At 40.8% G+C, this 22,659-nt stretch overlaps 1 long non-coding RNA gene across 1 annotated transcript; it reads left to right on the top strand.

The window, feature by feature from the left end:
* Positions 1–7,262: 7,262 nt before the first annotated feature.
* LOC125147691 (uncharacterized) lies at positions 7,263–22,239 on the top strand. The gene is made up of 4 exons (XR_007145269.1): positions 7,263–7,616; positions 8,137–8,216; positions 21,219–21,373; positions 22,156–22,239. It is a non-coding gene; the product is annotated as an uncharacterized LOC125147691 (long non-coding RNA).
* Positions 22,240–22,659: the final 420 nt, after the last annotated feature.

Raw genomic sequence — 22,659 nt, 5'->3', positions numbered from 1 at the left:
CAATAGTACGTGACCTTAACGTATTATTTCACACGCGCATCATAGACTGAATATGTATTTTAATTGCCTTATATTTTCATTTTTCACCTAGAATTATATTGACATCTTTTATGAATATCTTACCTTCTCTTTGTCATTAAAGCCGGTTTTCCTTTTGTAGTTTACTTGCACTGTCTCACTACACTCAGAGCCACCCTGGCTGTAAGCTCATACCCTCTAGTTAGAATCTGAGGAACAGATTGCAATTTACCGGGCGACAAATTGAATACTCAAGGTGTTTGTAACAGTGCACCCCACAGAGTATCCTGGAGGACATCCTCACTTCCACTCCTCAGTACGTAGCATACTAAAACCGTATTAATTGTTACTCCCCTGCAGGGAATGGAACCATTTAAGCACATGGTAGAGAAGCTAACAGAAGGGTGTGTGTGAACGAAAATGGTTACTGCACACCTGCAAACACGTCGGCTTCCACGTTACACCTCACAGAATTAGGTATAATTCCTCCAACCCCTTCACAGGCGAGAAAACTCATGGGCGAAACTTTCGAGAAAACTGCTCAAGTGAGAGACTGCGGGCCCTTGGCCGTCACGATCGGAACATGCCACCGTGTGATTCTGAACCCCATATGCTTGATGTGATGCGACACTGACCCTGGTGACAACACTGACACGTTTTCAGTGCTCACTGCGTGCCTGCATGATCCCACAAACTTCACATACACGCGTTCTCTCAGTCTTCAGAAACGTGCTGTGAAACTGACACACCAGGACTGACTCAGACAAGGGGGTACAGGAGGTTTTGTGGGAAAGGCAACATTGAAGCTGAGCGCTGCAGCTTTATTAGGAGTTAGCCAAGTGAAATATATTCCAGTGAGAAAGTGCGATATAAAACTATTTTAACGATCCACAGGACATGGATGTGGCCAGAGCATAAACTGTTAGTATCCTACGTATCCTAATTTGCTGCTCTCTGCAAAGTTAAAAACAAAAACAAAAAAAGAACGCCAAGTTGGGCGATTTATTTTTGAAGAAATTACATGTTTTTCCTTTGCTTATTAATATGTATGTTAATGTTGGCTTTGTTGTTTTTAAGATAATGCTCAGCGAAATGTGTAGTGAAGCTTAGTAAATTTTATCTTCTTTTTGAAATGAGAAAAGCTGCCCTTGCTGACTTGCTGTCCACTTTGGTTTTCAACAAGCCATTAAACCCTCACAAAGATCCTGCTATGACTTCTGCTTACTTTTGAGCCCTGGGATCTGAGCTGTTTGAGTCAAGCCCTTACAAGAAATGATGGCTTAATTATCTCATCTACATAGTTTTTTTCAATCTCCCCCAAACTCTTTCCAAGTCTCTTGGCTGGTACCCTCTGTAGCACCTCCTAAGTCATCACTTAAATCTCTACGTCATTCTGCCCTTTCCCAGTTGGCCACTTTCCAAAACAAAATAAGAAAAGACATTGATACTGCATCAGCGGGATCTTCTGATTCACTGGCCACACATATAATACTAAAAGTAAGCCAATTTTCTAATTCTTGCTTTGATCCTGGGTGCATAGGTTTTCATTTAAAGTCACACTCCTCCCACATCATATTAGATTGGGGTGAAAGCAAAGTTAAGTGTAAGTTCCTCAAAAGCAGGAGGCTTGATTCACGCATGTTTGGATCTCTAATATTTATCAAATATTTATAATGTGGCTGAGCTTGACTTGTGTTTTTTTTTCCTCAGTTAATAAATACCCTTTGATATCCACAATTACTAAACGAGCCCATGACGATTTTGTAGGGCACATCGTGACACGGTCTATGGTAGGATAAAATAAATGTTAGGATTAGGAGAGGCATCAAACACTAAGAATTTAGAGAAATGATCCCAGAAATTCTAAGCCAATGAGATAAAAATTTGTAAATTCTCTAAATTTTCAAAATTTACCAATTTTCAAACAAAAAGAAATTAAACGCTCAAAAATGAAATGCAATTCATAGGGCATAAAATGATTTTAACAGTTTTTAATAATATCTACCAATTTATTGCTGATCAAATGTAATTAGTCTTCTTAGCAGCATTTACATAAATAATCTATTTGTGCAGCTGATGTGGGAAACAAAGGCGGAGGAAATGGCAGATAAAATTATATCATCTTATAATCTGCAGCCCAATGACAAATTCTTGACACAGGCAGAGTGTGACATTCATCCAGCAACTCCCATGGTCTTAATGTTAATGCTCTGCTGGAGGGAGAAACAACTTTAGTTCACAATGGCCAGGGCTTCAAGACTCTGGGAGTTTTCTTTAGCATATGAAAAATCCCCTTGACTTTACCTCCCCCAAGTTTCAAGTATGTAATCAATCTCTCCTCACAATCCCTGGGCAACTCTTCCTGCCCACGGGCCCTGTCCCTATGCTTTAATAAAACCTCCTTTTTGCACCGAAGATGTCTTCAAGAATTCTTTCTTGGCCATCAGCTCTGGACCCCAACACTTTTCAAACCTCATCAAGGTTTGAGGAATAAATATTCTTCCTATGAATATATTTAGTATATATGACAATGTCTATTTCATAATGTATGTGCAAGCAAACCTTCTCAGCAGACTAGCAACCCTGAATCTGACACATTTGTCATAAATACAACACGGAAGGGGCAGGTTCTGGTCCAGGATGACGACACTGCAGGCTCCTGAACTCATCTCCTGCCAGGGACGGATTTGCTCTACAGGACACGGGGAACAGCTCCTTCTGAAGGAAATCCTGAGTCTGGCTGAGGGACTCCTACTCATCAGGAGACTAAGTAATTACCCCCAAGGGGAGGGGAGGGAAGGCGGAGACACATTGTCTCTGTAATCTCTGCCCCTGGCACAGCAACACGAAATAGGGTGGGGAACTCAAGACTCCCAGCTTCTCCCCAAGGAGGGGACAGTCTGGACCCAACATCGAGCACCCCAATATTCAAGGCTTCCACCTCCCAAACATCTAGGTCTGAGAGCAAACGGGGCTCGTGCCCACAGCCCCACAAGACTAAAGAAAGGAACAGTTCCTGGCTGGCTCTCCAGGTGGGGCTCAGCACAGCGGAGGGCACAAAACAGCCCTCCTCCCAGCCCTTCCCCGTAGGAGGCCTGTGTGCTCATCCTGAAGCTGCAGCCAAGGATTAGGGTTCTAATTCTGGATGCCTCTAGGACAAACTGCAGTCTTCCCTGGGGAGGTGGAAGCCGGAAGCCGGAAGCCAGCAGATACCTTGTCCTATTCTCCCTGTAGCCCAATCCAAATCACCAGTATCTCCCGGGACTGGGGCTTGTGCGCACATCTGGCACCAGGTAGGGGGTGCACCCGTCGATTGCCTCTGGTAGCCAGTGGGGCTTGAGCTCGCGGGTCCCACAGGAGTGCGCCAAGCAAAGAAAACATTCTTAATCTACTACCCTTCCCAGGGCTCTGCACAGAAGGAGGGGGCAGACACACCCAGCCCCCAGGTCAGGTCAATGGTACACTTTAGAGCTGCTGCCTCGGGGTCTGGCTGTCAGTCATCCTGTAACTAGGTGCTGACCTGGGCCCTTCCCTTTGGGACTCTGACAGGTCCTGGGCCACCCTCCACCACAGGGAGCCACTGAGAACCAAGTGTTGACAACACTGTGGATTTGAGAAGCCATCAAAAGCGAGGGCCGGGCTGAACCACAGGCTTTATCGTCTATTTGGGAGTCCTCTGTGAGGAGTAGGGCAGGTGGTGGGCCATTTTCTCTAACTCACAAAACCAACACAGAGTCAAGGGAAACGAACACACAGAAGAATATGTGCCAAAGAAAAAAGCAAGATAAAACTCCAGAAACAGACCTTAAGGAAATGGACGTCAGGGAATTACGTGATAGAGCGTTCACAAGAATATTCATGAAGATGCTCTCAGGGATGGAAGAACATGGCATGGACAAAGTGAGAACTTAGTAAGGAGGCAGCCAGTGTAGGAAGAAAGAAAGATAAAATCAAAGAGAAAGGCTCCAACACCATCCCATCAAATTAAAATGCTGAAGTTTCGGTTACTAATCGTTAAAAGTGTAAAACTAAGTCATATACGCTCCTTGAGGATTTGGCAAATTACAAGTAAATGCCTACATTTAGATTCCAGGAAAATAATATTCAAAAACATCCGAAAAGGTCAAAGAAATGGCGGAAATAAGAGCGTGTCAGATGAAATACAAAAATGTTGATTTCTACCAAACAGCAATCAGAATGCATGGTCTTAGAAGCCGAATGCAGAAAGCTTTAACACCAGGGAGTGGGATGATCAAAGCAGGGGAAAGGAAAGGCAAAAGCCCTAGAAGGTGATATATAATAAAATGTGATTAGTAACTTATGTATCCTCCATGAAAAAATGATCTTATGGTAAAATGATAGAAACTTGAGGAAGACGGGGGTGCCCCGGTAGCTCAGTTGGTTGAGTGTCTGACTCCTGATCTCTGCTCTGGTCATGATCTCACAGGTTGTGGGTTCCAGCCCTTCATCGGGCTCTGTGTTGACAGCATGGAGCCTGCTTGGGATTCCCCCTCTCCCTCTTTCTGCCCCTACCCTGCTCTCACTCTCTCTCTCTCTCTCTCAAAAAAATAAAGTAAAATAAATAAAAAAAACTTAAAATATTAAGATAAGAATGCTGAAAGTATTTTAAAAAGATAAATTATAAAATGATAAAGACAAATATAATAAAGTTTGACTTCTAGTTATTGTAAATGACAAATTAAGGTTGATCTGCTATTTGAGAAAGTGGCAAGAGAATCCTTGAGATAATTGGAAATTTACAACAAAGGGTAAAAAGTGGATTGGAGAAACTGTCTTTAGATTATTAAACAAGAATCGACGTAAATGCACATATGCCCTATGATGTTCTGAACTTGTATTATATTACAAAACATGTTTTCCTGAGTATGATATGCATTTGCCACAAATTGGGCTGGCTCTCCCACCGAACTAATCCTACTTTTCGTTGCGGCGTATCAGAGCTTAAATGGGAAACACACAATGCTCTTAATCCAGTTGGGAATAGGTTTGCTCTTTTCCGAGGCTCTGTTATTATTTCCAGATTCAGGAAAAGAAGCACTGTAGGTCCACAGTCACAAGCGACAAAGAGGAGGGACCAACGTATTGTTTTTGGTTTCTGGTGAGGTCACAAGGAAGGAAAGAAACAGTATAATGTGCATTAAGTGAATTGGCCCGGATGGTTCAGAGCCTGCCTGTCTGTCTCAGAAAAGGAAGCAGGCACTCAGGGCTGGTGAAATTAGCCCAGGCTACACAGTAGGTGATAGGAAAGGCTACTGTAGAAAGTACTCGAGTTTTCTATTATGGCCTCTAGAAAAATATGAACCCTATTGCAATAAAGTACTCAGAGTGGTCCTTTTTCTGGTTTTACAAGTTTAGTATATACCTTATGAATTTATACCTTAATATATACGTAAACAAAAACACTAAGATGCTACTCTAACAACAATTATTTGTACTCCTGAAATCTAAAAGGCTCTGAAAAATTCAAAGTTGTTTTTATTTTATTTTTCACTAAGATTGGTTTAAATCTAAAGCCTGAACTGAAGAGACATGTTTATTCGAGAAACCTGAACTGAAATGTTTATTGGACAAATACTGTTTTTGATGATAAAATATTGGTGTAGAACCCACCAGGGGCATTACCTAATGTACTGGGTATGTATCATAATATAAGTACATAATATTTACATATGTACAGAAATATATACATAAAATATTATACACATTATATATATTTCCATATAAATATATATGAATAATATAGTATATAATATATACACATTATGGGTACGTATCAATTATAGGTATCATATATATATATATATAATGCTACATACCCACATATGTGTGCATATGCATATATTATATACTTCTATAAAGTCTGAGCTTTGCCAGCACATCTAATAGACTCGTATGAAACCACAGGATCCCACTTCAAAACACCCTTTGTCACCTTCTACCAAACCATTTTCTCAAATGTGCTGAGGTCGATGACGGGCTCAATGAAATTCCCACTCCACAGTACCCCTAAATTACTCCGACACTAATTCCAACCAACTACCACAAATGTTCCTTTTTGAGTATCTTTGTATTGCACATCATTAGTCCTGAGCTGTGACTGCAGCAGTAAGAGTAATAAACGAGAATTTGAAACTTCACTCCAAGAATAACCTTCCACCCTGAGAAATACGCTCAACCAAGAAAGGTCCAGGACATTACTATGGAAATTTAACCAAGGCTTCTGGGTGTTTTCCCCTTTGTTTACTGTAGCCTCACATAGGTTTCATTCTTTTACAGATTTCTGTGTATCTGAATTTATACACGGCTCTTGAAAGCACAAGATGTGAACCCTGGATATACTGACTGTAGATACATGAATATTAGTTAATGATTACTTTCTGGGGAAAAATTACGATTCCCCTCTCTAAGTGGTGTCTCTTCTAGGCAATCAAACTGCTTCATGAACTGAAACATTATCACCTGGGAGTCCTCTCTTCCCTTCCCAGTCCGGGGCAATTGAGGTTCACGTGAACACAGTGCTCTGGTGACTTTGTGGTATGAGGGTTGGGGTCAGAGAACTTTTTTGACATCAACGCTTTCAGTGGAAAAGACACAACATCATCTCACCTCTAACTCAGGAAGCGGGACAGGGCAGGCACCTGCACAGAATGGCACACAAGACAAGCTGTTTAAGACCTAATCAAAAAGCTTCATCTCTGTAAAACTGATAGAAGGTATCCCAAAGATTCAGACTGAAATGGACTTTATATAGCTTCAAAATATATTTTGAAAAGACGACAATCATAAGTGGCAGTTAGAGAACATGTTGTGCTTAGCTCCTAGCTTCCTTAACCTTCAGCCCTGTAGGAACCAGGAACCTGTTGGTCACAGCACACCTACTTTTCCCTGGAAATGCCCAAACACCACCACCGCCCTGAGCAAGTGAGACCTGACTGATGTTCAAGTGGCCTCATGGTTTGTCACGATCCTTACTGATCTCTCTGCATTGACCACCCACCCCAGCTTGTTCTTTGCTTTTATCCCTAACAAATCCAAATGGTTTCCATTCCAGAATTCTGATTTCTAGCTGTAGGCCTCCTGATACCAATTTCATCAAATGCCCACTCGGTGATCCTATGGGCTTTGTTTCGCCCTTTGTGAGGTTTTTGCCCTTTGTGATGCGTCTCAGCTCCTCGGTATCTCCAGCATGTGAATAACCAACATCCCAAGAATCCCAATGATTAGACAAGCTGTGGGAAATTCTGGACTTCATCCTAATGGCTTTGAATGACATCTTCTCTTTAAGTGTTCCTTGCTTCTTTCCTTCCTTCCTTCTCTCCAATGCTGAATGTTTCTTCCTCATCCTAATGGCTTTGAATGGTATTTTCTCTTAAAGTGTTCATTCGTTTGTTCGTTCATTCGTTCGTTCCTTCCTTCCTTCCTTCCTTCCTTCCCTCCCTCCCTTCCTTTTCCCCAATGCTGAATGTTCCTTCCTCATGCTTGAATCTGAAGTAAAGTGCTGAACCAAAGTGCTGCAGATCTGGAGTGTGCATTCTCTGCACTGTGCCTATCACCCACTAGCTGCCTCGGCACCGTGGGTGAGTGAACAATGAGCTCCCCTCTGCACCCCTATGATTTACATTAGCATCTGTCAAATAAGCATTCAGATATTTGCTAGATAAAAAGGAAAAAAAAAGGGAGTCATAAAATATTTTTTAGAATCATAGATTCTAAACTCTGCAAACTCTGAATTCATAGAGAATAAGAAATTATAAGACATCTTAAAGGACCTGAGAGTACCCCATTTAATTACAACTGAATCCGAGTTACAACCTCAAACTTCTAAATCTTAAATTTAGCAATTCTCTTTAAAATGGTGATTATTGGATTTGATTTAAATGTTTAAATTTGTTTAAGTGTTAAATATATTGCAAAATTTTTTTTTCAAATAATTCTACTTTTTAGGGTGTATTTGTTTTTCCTTATTTGTATTGTGATCACGGAACCATTTTAAAATCCATTTTCTGTCCCTGCCTTTAGTGTCCTAGTTTTTCAGATGCGGGTTTGGCTCTGGTGATGGGGATACTCAGCAAACTAAGCTCGAGTATATTTTTACAGCTTACTTTTTGATGTTCTATGGGATTATAGCCCCCATGACTGGGAGCACTTCTCACACACCAGCTCCTGATATCTGCCAGGTGGCTATGGTTATTCTTCTATAAGCTCAGGAATAACAATTTTATTATACTTAGGTTAGCTATCAGATGCTTTTTGATAACACAATTATGTATATGCTTATAAACGTGTATTTAAATATATAACTTGCAGTGGATGACAAGCTCTTTTGTGGCGAGAGGCATGACAGTTCCACGTAGTATGATTTCAGAATAGAACTGCTTACTTGAAAACAATAGCTACCAGAAAACTTCACATATGCTGAATAAGAAAAGAAAATAATAGGACCATAATGGGCTAATTCCTCCTTCTGGGTTTTCTTTAGGTTTAAAAGAGATATATACAGGTAGCTTTATGTATTATGTGATATTAATACGGTAGTTAAATCAGCATGGCCACACGTTAGGAGGGCATCATTATTCCTAAGGGTACAGCCCTCTTTTTATTACCTTCCTCCAGCTATGTCTCTACTGAATTCATATCACCACATTTTCTCTTTATGGCTCTCCCTCGGCTTTTCATTCTTCTTACGTGTGAACAACTATGAAGCTGCTTCTGTTTGTAAAGACACCCTAATAACTCTCATTTATATATCTTACTTTCCTCCAAATTAATATTCATAAATCCGGACTCTAACTAGCGATAGTTCATTTCCATTACAATGAGCATAATCCTTTCATATTTGTCCTTCCTAGCCACACTTTTTATACCTCCTTTTCTCTTTCCCATTCTGTGTACGTGTCCCTAGAAACAGACTTTAAATGCCTTCTCAAAGACTTCCGTGTTCCTTCTGAAAACTCTTTTCAACCTCTTATTGTGAGATTTGTCTTTTTCTCCCTAAAACTTTTGAGTTAACTTTTATCCTATTTTGCACATGAACTTGACTGAGAAAGGATCCACTGGGTCCTGCGACCCTACCTCTCCCAGGTCTCAATCAGGTAGTTCTATATTTCAGTCAAATATAAAAAGGTAATGGTGCCCCTATGTGCTTGTGATACCGAATCTCCATCTTACAAAGAAAGGTTAACTTCTTCAAATCTCAGAAAGATGAAGTATGCTTGACCCTTGAGTCACATGGGGGGTTACAGGCACCAACCGTCCCCACCATCCACTCTCCTCAGTCAAAATTCTGTCTGTAACTTCTGACCGCCCCCCCCAACCCCCCAAAAAATTTAACTACTAATAGCTTACCCTTGACTGGAAGCCTTGCTAATGACATAAACAGTTAACACATATTTTGTAGGTTATATGCATTATATACTGCATTTTTACAATAAAGTTAGAGGAAAAAAATGTCATTTAAAAAATCATAAGGAGAGAAAATGCATTTATAGTACTGTACCATGTTTATAAAAAAAAAAAAATCCACATGTAGGTGGACCCATGCAGCTCAAAGCCACGTTCAACTTTAACTTGTTCATGTACATGACCTACAAATGTCTAGTGCTGAATACAGTAATATAAAGCTGCAATATTATTCATATTTCTCTCCTTTTTTGTAAATATCTGCTTTTTATGTTTCAACTAATGTGATTTTCTGGACTTTTTCTAAATTGGTCAGACTCTTCAGTGTGTGCTCCCATAAGCTGATGCATTTTAATTTTTTTTTTTAACATTTATTTACTTTTGAGAGACAGAGACAGTGTGAGTGGGCGAGGGGCAGGGAGAGAGAGGGAGACACAGCATCTGAAGCAGGCTCCAGGCTCCGAGCTGTCAGCACAGAGACCAACGCGGGGCTTGAACTCACGAACCGCAAGGTCATGACCTGAGCCAAAGTCAGATGCTTAAAGGACTGAGCCACCCAGAAGGCCCCTCCAATACATTTTATATAAAATAATGACATCTCAAACACAACACACAACTCCTGACATAATCTGATCAGAGCAGGGCAAAAATAATGTGTTTCTTCTCTTCACTAGTTTTGGACAACACACATTTATTTACATGTTTTTTTTTTCTTGCTCCAGGGAAGATTTGAAAAAGATTTTATCAACTTTGTCTAATAGATTATTTTCTCAATATATTGATACTTTGTGTAGATTATTCGCAGACTTAGGTCATTATTTGTTTAGATTTACCTCAACGTAATTGAGGACTTTTGTCACATGATGATCGTTAGGGTTATTCTCTCTCAACTTTTCCACACAGAACTGACTTTACTAAACCCAAATATAAATCTTCTATTTAAGACCTTTTCACTTGAGTGTTAAATTACAACACTTTAATCAAATTTGCTCCATGCGTCTGATTCGTTTATTTTATTTATATTGAGAGGTCTAGGTGTCCTTTTTCCTTAATCTGGAGAAAACTAACTGGAATAACAGTTTGGTTTTTTTTTAATGTAATTTTTCCTGAAAGGATTTGAAATTCATCCTCCCTTTTAAGTTTCCGCGGCTGGTCTCCTGGAGTAGAAGTCACAGGAACCGAAGCAAAGGGACAGCAAGTGTGCTTTGCAGTTGCCCCTGTAGGGGCGACCCTCATGGGACCCCGCTGTGATGGCATAATTACGTGACTGTCACCTAGCTTAGGGAGTGGGTTTGCCCACAAACTGAGAACTTAACAACTTTCAGGGAGTCTCCAGAGAGAAAACACGTATAATACTCTGTGCTACTGGTATGTCTGTATATAATACAGTCACTTTTGCGTGAAAGTGAGATTTAAACAATGAGTACAGGCAATTGTAGACAAATTCAATGTAAATGAAAAAACTAGGATCAGCATCCGTAATTGTTTCTAGAAAATATTTGACTCAATGTGTTATGGTTTGTCTTGAGTAGAGGGAATGGAACGATTTCAAATAACTGGAAAGTTTATAGTCCATAGTTGGTAAAAGGCTGAAAAAAAAACATGTTAGTTGTAACAACAGAAATTTCACATTCGGTCAAAGAGCTTGTCAATCAAAAGTAGTGGAGAATTTAGGGAAGAACCTGTTTGATTTCACACGAGGAGATGTGAGCAATTTTTATACCCTTTTTAATCATAGTGAGCCTTTTCTGAAAAGCGTAGAAATAAACTTTTATCTATAGCAATTATAATAGAGATACCTAAGTAGTTGATTTATCTTTTCATATTCTACTTTCCCATATTCTTTTTTTTTAACGTTTATTTATTTTTGAGCATGAGAGAGAGAGAGAGAGACAGAGACAGAGACAGAGCATGAGCAGGGGAGGGCAGAGAGAGAGAGGGAGACACAGAATCCGAAGTGGGCTCCAGGCTCTGAGTTGTCAGCACAGAGCCTGACGCAGGGCTTGAACCCATGAACCATGAGATCATGACCTGAGCCAAAGTCGGATGCTCAACCAACTGAGCCACCCAGGCATCCCTCCAATTTCCCATATTCTTATCAGTAATGTTCAACAAGATGTGCTTAGGCCCCATATTTAATGAAACTTCTTATTTCCATCTCCTTTAGATGATTTAAGTTATAATGATACTTCTTCCATTGATATTATAACATTGTTTTCCTATACGTGATCAACAGCTGGCATTGAAAAAGAGTCAATATTTTTTTAAGATTTTTATAAACGTATTGTGTTTCATTGAACGCTGACCTACAAGAACTATGAGTGAACCATCCCTTTTCCCTAATGAGAAAGGAAGATCCAGAATTAAGAACTGTTGTTTTTATCTAGAGGGGACCCAAGCTGTAGGGGTACAGATACTGCAAGAGGAGAAGAGGGAGATTTAAAGGTGCATTTGTCGAGCTTCATTCTTTTTGATGGGCTATGTCAGAATCAGGGTTAGCACTGACTGAGACTCCAGTCAGAAAAAAAGTTGTAGACTTGTGCAGGAGGCTGCGTGGAGGACAGAACCAAGCTCTGAGTGATAGTTCCTCAATTGTAATAATTTTTAATGATGTCAAAACGGTAGCGGTAATGTTTGAATACTTGGCTAATTGGACTTAATCAGTTAAACAAGCTATCATGTTTAAAGCTCTCCTTAATGAAATCTCTTTAAAAATCCATCATCCCGTGCGGATCAGTGCAAACCCAGAGAAGGATTTTCAGAGGAGTGGGCAACTCCCATGAAGGCTAACACAGGAAAGTTTTATAGATTCAGCAAGATGGGGACACCACTGAGAAGCAGAGAGAAATGGCTTGTCTGTGATAGTTTCATATACATGGAATGTTTTGCATACAGGAGATAAACACATCAGAAAGAGAAACCTAACAGCCACAAATTAGTGGCCTTGCAGACAGAAGATACAGGTGACTGCAGGGTGTGACGTGGAAATTAGGAGAAAGAGACCAAGGACAAGAAAGACACAAAGCTGAAATCATGTCGTGTTGTACAAGATGGTTTCCATGTGCAATTTCTTTCTTTTTTTGTTTTTCATTTTTCTTCCTCCCTCCCTCTCTCTCCCTCCCTTTCTTTCCTTCCTTCTTTCCTTTCTCTTTCTTTCTTTCTTTCTTTCTTGCTTTCTTGCTTTCTTTCTCTTTCTTTCGAGAAAGAGAGAGAAAGCGCATGAGTAGGGGAGAGGAGCAGAGGGAGAGACACAGAAGCAGCTCTCATGCTCTCAGCATGGGTCCCGACAAGGGGTTCAATCATCTCATGAACCGTGAGATCATGATCTGCGAGAAAAATCAAGACTCAGATGCTCAACCCATTGAGCCACCCACCTGCCCCACATGGGGAAAAGGAAGGAAACTACAACAGGCAGAAACAGCAGAAGCTGAAAGGAAGGACGTGACTCAAAACATGGAGATGCTAGGGCAAAATCAAGGGAATCTCCACATCAAGGACAGATGCATTAAGTGTCTATTGCTGTGTAACAAGTTGTCCCAAACTTAGTGGCTTAACAACGACAGACTTATTATCTCAGTTCCTGTGGGTCAGGAATCCTAGACTGGCTAAATCTGCATCGAGCTTTCTGGGAAGGCTGCAGGTGACCACATGGACTGTGGCTGCAGTCTCCTGTGAAGGCTGTACCGGTGGCCGTGGACACGAGTGTAACCTCAGCCTCAGCCTCTTGCCATCCGTGCTTCTCCACCGTGCTGCTTTTACAGCCTGTCCACCGACCTCCCCCAGAATGAGCAGTGCTGACAAAGAGCCAGCGAGAGAGTTCCAGGGAGGCTGCCACTGTCCTTAGGCACCCTAACCTCACAAGGGACACTCCATCACTTCAATTGTAGCCTGTTCATTAAAATCATCAATTCTTCATGTCCAGCCTACATCCAAGAGGAGGGAATTAAACACGGTGTAAGTACGGGAGGCAGTGGTCACCCATGGCTATCACAGAGCCTGCCTTTCCCTGTAGACATTAGTAAACACCTCTGAATTGTGCTGTAAACAATTTTTCAGTAACAGGAATTGGGGCATCTTAGTGGCTCAGTCAGGTAAGCCTCTGACTCTTGGTTTTGGCTCAGGTCATGATCTCACAGTTCATGGGTTCAAGCCCCGTGTCAGAGTCAGAACTGACAGCACAGAGCCTGCTTGGGATTCTCTCTCCCTCTCTCTCTGCCCCTTCTACTCCCCCCAGGAATAAATAAGCTTAAAAAATTTTAAACTAACAGAGGAACCAAAGCTAGCAGAGAAAAATGAACCTACAAATGTGGGTGGCACATGAGAAAACAATGCTGAATTAGAAAAATGAACAGAATGCTAATCTGATAATATAATCCAATAATATAATGATTTAGATACATGAGATAAAGAAGAAAGAAAATTTAGAGCTGTTCCAAGGTGACTAATGGAGGGCAATCTCACCGTATACTTCAGTGAGGCCAGGGAAAAAGAATTTTGGCAAAACAGTAACACTTCTGCTGAATGGCTCAGTCTTACAACCAGAATTAGGAAGATACAGCACATAAAAATACCAGAAGGGTACAGGCTGGATGTGATCACGGTGTTTATAATGGCTCTGAGAAATAAGAAACTTCTCTCAAAAATTAAACACAGGATTTGGCATCAACTGGATAGGAGTTTGAGAATCACACAACACTTTCAAGAATACTAACTATGCACTAAACCCCGATAGTGTTCCAGGCATAATTCTGAATATTTTAGTTCTCTCATTTAATTAGAACATTAATTCAAAGGAGTGTTATTATAGAAGGCATTGTGCTCAACTTCCTAACACCATCATTACCCCAGTAGATTAATTTAAGCCAATTATTGTAACTCCCACTCCTTTGCTGACTGGGTTATGATCCATGTTTGGAGAATGATTTCTGAGAAGTTTGCCACAGTCGTCTGGAACAGGCATTTTCTTCCCTAAGAGAAAGTCAGTGGGAAAAACAAGATGTCTCTTCTTCTACTCGACTTTGGCAAGTTTGCATAAAACATTTTTAAAAACTCTATCCTGGGGCGCCTGGGTGGCGCAGTCGGTTAAGCGTCCGACTTCAGCCAGGTCACGATCTCGCGGTCCGTGAGTTCGAGCCCCGCGTCAGGCTCTGGGCTGATGGCTCGGAGCCTGGAGCCTGTTTCCGATTCTGTGTCTCCCTCTCTCTCTGCCCCTCCCCCGTTCATGCTCTGTCTCTCTCTGTCCCAAAAATAAATAAAAAACGTTGAAAAAAAAAATTTAAAAACTCTATCCTGTCATGAGTCAGAAAATGAACTGAACATCAAAGATGAGAAGTATTTTCTAATTATTTTTTGCTTTCCTTAATGTTACATTAGTTTCAGATGTTCGGTGTAGTGACTGGATGGGTCTATGTGCCATGCGATGCTCTAGTCATCATATGATGCTGTGTTTTATACTTATCAATTCTATAGTAATACTTTCAGAATCAACGCATTCCGAGATGAAAACATCTTGCCAATTCTCAATTTTTCAAAAAAAAAAAAATTCCAGAATTTATATTTAAAACTCATTTTCCTTTCCTTCTTTTTTTTCACTAATTCTGAAAGGAAGAATGTTGAACAGAATCCCAGATATATGAACTTTTTTTTCTCTTTTCTTGTAAGAAATAAAATTATATATATATATATATATATATATATATATATATATATATATATATATATATATGCCACAGCCCTTTCACCTCTACACAGAGAAAGATATGCAAAAATGGAAAGCCAGTAGACCAGAGCTATGAAATGAATGACTTGGCATCTGTGGCAGATATCTACTCACCGCCAAACGTTTACCCAAAGAAAAACATTCTCTGTCAAATTTTATTAGAGTTTGCACCGAACAAGAAAAAGGTCTCTTAGGAATATTTCTTGTTTGACAAGAAATGAACACAGTGTCATTTTGTTTTCTGTTTGTGGAAAGACAAAAACAAACACTTATCCAGTAATTGTGATATCTTCGGAGTTCAGACACTCTACCTATCAAAACTAAGCCGTGGGATAGGCTACAGGATCAAGTCACAACTGCAGCTACCCACCACCGGTTCCTAGGTATTCCGAGAGGCAAGATGCGGAGCTGAGGAGGTGCGGGGGTGTCAGTCCTGACAGCAGTGGGGGAATGAAAATGAACAGCACGCTCACTGCAGCATGTGAGAGCTTGCCTGGTACAATGCGGTGCACTGGGACTCGGTCTCTGGAGAATTTGAGCTGTCATCTCTCCGAACACGGTCCCTCGTGGCCCTCCTGTTTGCTATTCTGTGGGTGACTGTTTAACTTTGGATTACTTTCAACCACGCGGCAAACAGTTACTGGAGGTCTACTGTGTGCAAGCTATTGTAATAGGTGGATCCTAATTCCAGGCATTTCTGCATTCCCCCCTCCTCTTGTTTGATGTTATCTAAGAGACGCATTCATTTTGGGCAGTGCACAGATCTAAACAGAGGATGGCAGGGGGAGTCAGAAGTTAATGTCAAATCTTTTATGTCCAAGGATATGTGAACTCTAAGTAGCACATACTCTCTAATGAATGGGGATAAATATAATGATTATCGATAATACTATGTCTGATATTTTAATATTCTACAATTATTTCTCTCTTCCTGCTCATTCGTGGAGAAACATGCTAGAGTAGGGAACAGTTAGGGTACACACAAAAAAAGGAAAAACAAACAAAGCTAGTTTTTCCATAGTTTGCACCCTAATAGCTGTGCTACTGGCCAGACCAATACCCTTGTCTTCTAGCTCAAGAGTATGAGAGATACTGCAAGCTCTGGATCCCCAAAGATCACGATCCCTAACTTTAGGGTACAGGTTGTTCTTACGTCTTTCGATGCGCCTGCCTACCTAACATCACAGTCTTCGGTTGTTGAGGACTCTACACGGATACCTATTCCTCTAAAGCACCCATGCTATTTTTTCTTGGATAAGCAGTCTTTGAAGAAATGACTTAATTCCACCTTCCTTGAATCCCTTTCCCTTCCCTCTTGCCCTGCTCCTAAAAATGAGCTGTAACTTTCCAATTTCCTCCCATCTTAGAGCATTAAGACCCTGGGTTCTTCATCAGATCACATTCCACATTCTAGACAAACTTGGAACAATTTTGATTTCCTTCTCACTTTGCCTCATCATATTTCTAGTCTCCATCCAATATTATAAATAACCATTTTCTTCCTTTACACAGTAAATCACGACACCCCTTTCTCCAAACGTCCTACTCGGCAAAATTGTTCCGCATATTTTTATCACCATCAGGGCATCTCAGAGACAGTGAAGCTTCATAGAAGAAGTTGAGTGTGGACTTTGGAAAGAGCTAGGGAGCAATCAATGTTATTGTTTTTAATGTTTATTTATCACTGAGACAGAGAGACAAAGCACAAGCAGAGGAAGGGAAAAGAAAGGGGGACACAGGCTCCAAAGGAGGCTCCAAGCTCCAAGCTGTCAGCACAGAGCCCCATGCAGGGCTCAAATCTATGAACTATAAGATCATGACCTGAGTCAAAGTTGGACACTTAACTGACTGAGCCACCCAGCTGTCCCAATGTTGTTATTTTCTACTATTAATCAGAACTGTTAGCAGAGGTCTGCCATACAGAAATGCCTTGTCTCAGTAGATCTGTAAGATATGAAAGAACTGAGACATAGTCTACTGTAGAGTGAGTATGCTCCACTCCCCACTCTCTTCCTCCTCAAAATGTTACAGAAATCACAGGAGGCATGGTATGAAAAAAGAATAAAAAGATGAGTATTTCAGCGGAAATCTGACATTGGAGCTAAGGCTGAGTAGCAGAAATAAAAGCCCATACACCGTCACATGGCTTCAAAGTTTGCAGAGGCACTGACAAAGGCTAGTTGGCTTGAGCAGTGCCCCTCCCACACTACCGCACCTCTGCCCCGGGGGGGGGGGGGGGCAAAAAAAATCATGTCTATCATGTCTACTGGGAAAGCCTGAATGTGACCTCAGTCGAAGACGCATTCTTTGCAAATGTAACAGAATTAAGATGTGGTCACACTGGATTAAGGTGAGCCCTAATCCACTGACTAGTTTTCTTACCATAAGAGGGAAAACTTGAGACAGATAGAAACACAGGAAAACTGCCAGATGACAGTGAAAGCAGTGTGGCCGCACACAAGAAAGGCCAAGACAATGTACCGCAGCTTCAACAAGGGTCCCGCCACCAAGGCGTCAGAGGAATCACAGCCTTGCCGACACTGTGATTTCAAACTTTTGACCTCCATGTGCAGGAGAGAACAGATTTCTGTGGCCCCAGACCCCCTCGTGAGTAGTAACAGCCACAGGAAGTGGATTCGAGTGCGGGGAGTCATTCTGTACTGAGGAGTACTGGTCTACCTACAGAATAGGTGTGCGGATTCTGAATCAAAGAGAAGGGCTTGTATCTCTGCTCTTCCGCTAAGTAGTGTGGCTGTGGGCAAGGTATTCATGCTCTTCCAACCTCAATTTCCTGTCGTGGAAAGTGGAAATAAAAACCATATCTTCTTCATTGGACCGTAGCACGAGAAAATAACAATGCCTGTAAAGCACATGTCACTTTGCGCAACGTACTGCAAGACTCTGTAACTGTTAGCTACGCATATCCCCAAACATGATGGCCTCCTGAGTGTGACCCTACAGGTGAGAGGCACACCCAGTGAAGTGCCGCTTAAGATTTCAACATGACCAACACACGTTTGTTCTCTTACACGGAACAGCCATTGCCTCTCATAAGAATGTGCTCTCCACGCTGACACGTTCTCCTATGAAGTCACCCCAACTGCCAGCATTTCAGGAGCACTGAGATGCATATAATTCTCTCTAGCAACACTCCATCCTGTTGAACATGGGGAGTTACACAATACACATGGTATTCCATACCCGTCGTACACGCGTAGGCTGAGGTGAGTGAGTCACTTTGAGCAGCCCTTTTGAACCTCTGCAGTAACACCACCACTGAACTAATGAGACACGTATTTTCCTGATCTGTGTATTTGCCCAGTGAGCACACTGCCTTGCTGATAGTTGAATCCCATTAATCTGTGGAACAGGAAAGAAGATCTCCATAAGATTTGAATCTACAGGCTGGCCTTACTCGGGGATGCTCTGCTGTAAGAAGCAGGGAGAGCCATCTGGTGTGCCCGTCAGAGCTTGAGCTGACGACATCGGTGAGTCTTGCCCTGAGTGTTTCTGAAATGGTGCGGAAAGCCTGCCTCCCGCCCTCCAGAGATTAGGGTACAGGAGTCAGATTCGGGACCCAGGAATTTCACAGTGCACCATGTGCCCAGAAGGTACTGCTATGGACGGTCTGAGAGTCACATTTTGAGAAACACTGGTCGTCATGGAACGGCCATCTATTAAAGCCCATTGGTTTTGTTTTAGGGTTATTTTTGGAACATATCTGAAGGAATTAACATGTAAAATCTCCCAGTTTGGTTTCTAGTGCTTAGATCAAACTTCTACATAAAAACTTTTCATACACCATTCTTTCTTCCTACCCCCATGCAGCTAAACTAGATGTACCAAAATAAACAAGGGAGGGGGGTCTTCAAACTGTTATGTACATGGCTACTTTCTGAAAACTATTACTTATTTTTCTTAACATTTTAAAAGTTTTTATTCATTTTTTGAGAGACACAGTACGAGCGGGGAGGGACAGAGAGAGAGAGGGAGACACAGAATCGGAAGCAGGCTCCAGGCTCTGAGCTGTCAGCACAGAGCCCGACGCTCAAACCCACAAGCCGTGAGATCATGACCTGAGCCAACGTCGGACATTTAACTGAGCCCCCCAGGCACCCCTGAAAGTATTCACTTATTTTGAAAATAAGCCTTTGAGCTCTGGGTTCTAGAATTATGTGTGGAGCATTACAATAGCCACACCTCAGACCAGTTAGATCAGAATCTCTAGGTCAGTTTCAAGACATATAGATCTCTAAATCAAGTCCCACGCACAGCCACGGTTGAGTACCACTGCTTGGAATGAACAGACTCTTCATGGGTGGATGGCTGAGGTCTCTGGCCTGACAATGATAAGAAAATATCCCTGATTCTGAGTCCTCTGGTTCTCTGGAGCTTGGATATCTTCAAGATTCTTTAAAGAATATTCATATAAACCCGAGATTACAGACAAGGAGATCAGCAATTCTTACGCATTTCAAATTTCAGAAACAAAGAATTAGAAAACAAAGCAGCCTACCACAGAAGTCTAAGAGGAAGGACATACTATCACCCACATATAATTAGCCCAGCATCCCAAGAACTGGTGCCTATCGAGAAACAAGAGAAAATCCAACAGAACTCTAGTCCGCCTGAGACCATGTTTTTAACAGAATGAAGTGAGCAAATGGGAAGCTTCTGTTTTAAAAAGGCATACTCTGAGGGGCGCCTGGGTGGCTCAGTCGGTTAAGTGTCCGACTTCAGCTCAGGTCATGATCTCGCGGTCCGTGAGTTCAAGCCCCGCGTCGGGCTCTGCACTGACGGCTCAGAGCCTGGAGCCTGCTTCCGATTCTGTGTCTCCTTCTCTCTCTGCCCCTCCCCCATTCATGCTCTGTCTCTCTCTGTCTCAAAAATAAATAAAGGTTAAAAAAAAATTTTTAAAAAAGGCATACTCTGTATGCTTAGGTTTACACAACTGAATATTTTTGGCTTAGAATACATTGTCTGTATTAAACGATTCCGTACTACCTTACACTACTGAGACCAAGGTTTATAAATTATTTTGGTTCCTAATTTTCACTCTCTTTTCATTCTTTTTAAGATTAAAAGTTTAGTCTATCATGACTGAAAACCTGCCCCTGGCTCCGTCTGCCCAAATACCCATACATCTTTTCATATCTGTTCATAACAGCATCTGAATAAAAATAAGCTAGCAATAAACTCTTCTGAGTGTAACAATTTCAGGATAAGATGAGCAAGGAAAGAATTGATTGTGCTACAATGGACTAGGCTAAGCAAGGCGTGAGCCCAGCTGTGTGTCAGAAAGAGCGTTTAGACATCCAGCCCACTCAGTCTAGTGACATCAGATCAAAGCAAGTAGTCATGTTTAAGAAGGCTTGGGATAAATCGTCTTTAACCCTTTCACGTAGTTAGAGGTTGTTATCCTCACATAATTTTCCTTTTCACCCAGAACGAGCAGATATTTATTTATGAGCAGATTATTTATTATAAATAAGCAGAAGGGAGAGACATTATAAATGTTACGTACAATGAGAAAGCGATTTCCTGATGTTTTCATTAATTTCTTCTACTTACAAGAAAAAGAGAAGTACTTTGTCTTAGAAAATACTGGGCCTAGGGGCACCTGGGTGTCTCAGTTGGTTAAGCGACTGACTTGGGTTCAGGTTCATCTCACGGTTCATGAGTTCAAGCCCCGCATCAGTCTCTCTGTTGTCAGCACAGAGCCCACTTCAGATCCTCTGTCCCCTTCTCTCTCTGCCCCCAGATTCTCTCTCTCTCTCTCTCAAAAATGAATACACATTAAATAAAAAAAAAAGAAAAAGAAAGAAAGAAATTTCTCAGCCTGGATGACTGCATAGAAACTTTCTGAAAGCAGAGTTCACAAGTAAAATTTTCAAAGAAAATCTATATCTATGTATGTACTTTAAACCAATCTATATCTACTTGATCTATTGATCAAACACATTAGTGAATAAATCATTTGGGGATATTTATAAATCTCCATCTGGACTATTTTGGCATAACTGACATATATATTTTAATATAACTCATTCATTTATTCTAGATGATTCTATCTGATTAAGTGGTAGTGAAGCTTTGACTCATCATCTGATGGAGCACTACAAGGGGCTTCTGAAGAACTTGAACAGCCACCATTTTAGTCATGATGAAGACGGTACAAACTCTGATTCCCTCAGCGACAAATATCCACGCATCTTGGTAGGTAGAGTTAGATTATAAGCTGAACTATTTCTTGGAGTCACTAAGTGTCTTGAAACTACAGGAATTTAGAAAACAATCACATGAGCAAGTCTTCAATCTCTGATAAGCCAAATATGTCAAGGAAAGCATAGTCTAGAAAATATGATATTTGACATCTCATCTCTAAGAACTCTATGGAAGAGAAATGCTTCAGTGTCCATTGCTAGCCAAGCGGAGCTCACAGCATTGAGGTACCCAACCAAGGTCTCAGAGGACAAACCTGCCACATTGGAAATGTTCTAAGACTATTCTACAAATTCTAAAAGCTAAAGAAAAAAGTGAACTGATTTTCTAGAGGTGAGGAATTCCCTAAGTTACACCAATTTGCTGGCAGCTTTGTCTCCAACAAATGGTAAATTTGACCTTTTAGGTTACAAATGCTACCAACTCTGAAACAAATTGAAACTCACTTTTTAGGCATACTTTTTAATATATAAATCTACAGAGGTATATATTGTTGTCAGGTATTTTAGTCTAAAATCATTGTATATCTCTATAATTACACCCTAACAAGATCAGGAGTAGTAATAAACTTTAATGGGGATGTCAGTTGGTGACATCTACCTAAACAAAAATTACTATGTGAAGTTTGGTGAAATGTTAAAAGGACTAAATATAATTGTGTTAAACAGCTTCTACAAAATGCATAGTCTTCCCCTGTTTCCCAGAAAATTACCTTGAGGCAATAGTTTTGTGATTGAAATGTAAAGAAACCCATCTCATTTTATTTCCTATATAAGCTGGCTCTGCAGATCCAAGTAGAAGAATTTGCTAATCAAGTGGGCATTCTACACCTTAGCCAAGTGCTCATCTGCACAGTTCAGACAATAAATAGATTTGGAAAATTTATGCTAATAAATAAATTATAACCTCGCTGGGCTCAGTTCTTTTTAAATAAAATGCTTAGGGAAAAAACAAAACAAAACAAAACACTATGGGAAGAAGATGTTGCCTAAAATTTTGTTTAAGATTTAGAATGCAAATCGCAGTATCTTAGAAAATTAAATCATTATCCAATGGAAATGATAATCATCCTAAATTCCCAATGTAGTGTTATACTTAATCTATTCACAACCTTAGCCCCTTATCAGTTGATATTTTACAGTTTGAAAAATTTTTTCATGTGGTTTATATTTTATTCTAATAAAGACACAGCTGTAAGCAATCTAGTTGTTTATTGAAAGAAACTTGGAAATTTCCATTGTATAATCTCAATTTGATTTTAGTCAGATTTGCAAAGTGCT

The sequence above is a fragment of the Prionailurus viverrinus genome, chromosome D2 (genome assembly GCF_022837055.1).
Source record: "Prionailurus viverrinus isolate Anna chromosome D2, UM_Priviv_1.0, whole genome shotgun sequence".
In the NCBI taxonomy this organism is placed as follows: Eukaryota; Metazoa; Chordata; class Mammalia; order Carnivora; family Felidae; genus Prionailurus; species Prionailurus viverrinus.
This window is presented reverse-complemented; position numbering and strand designations above follow the sequence as displayed.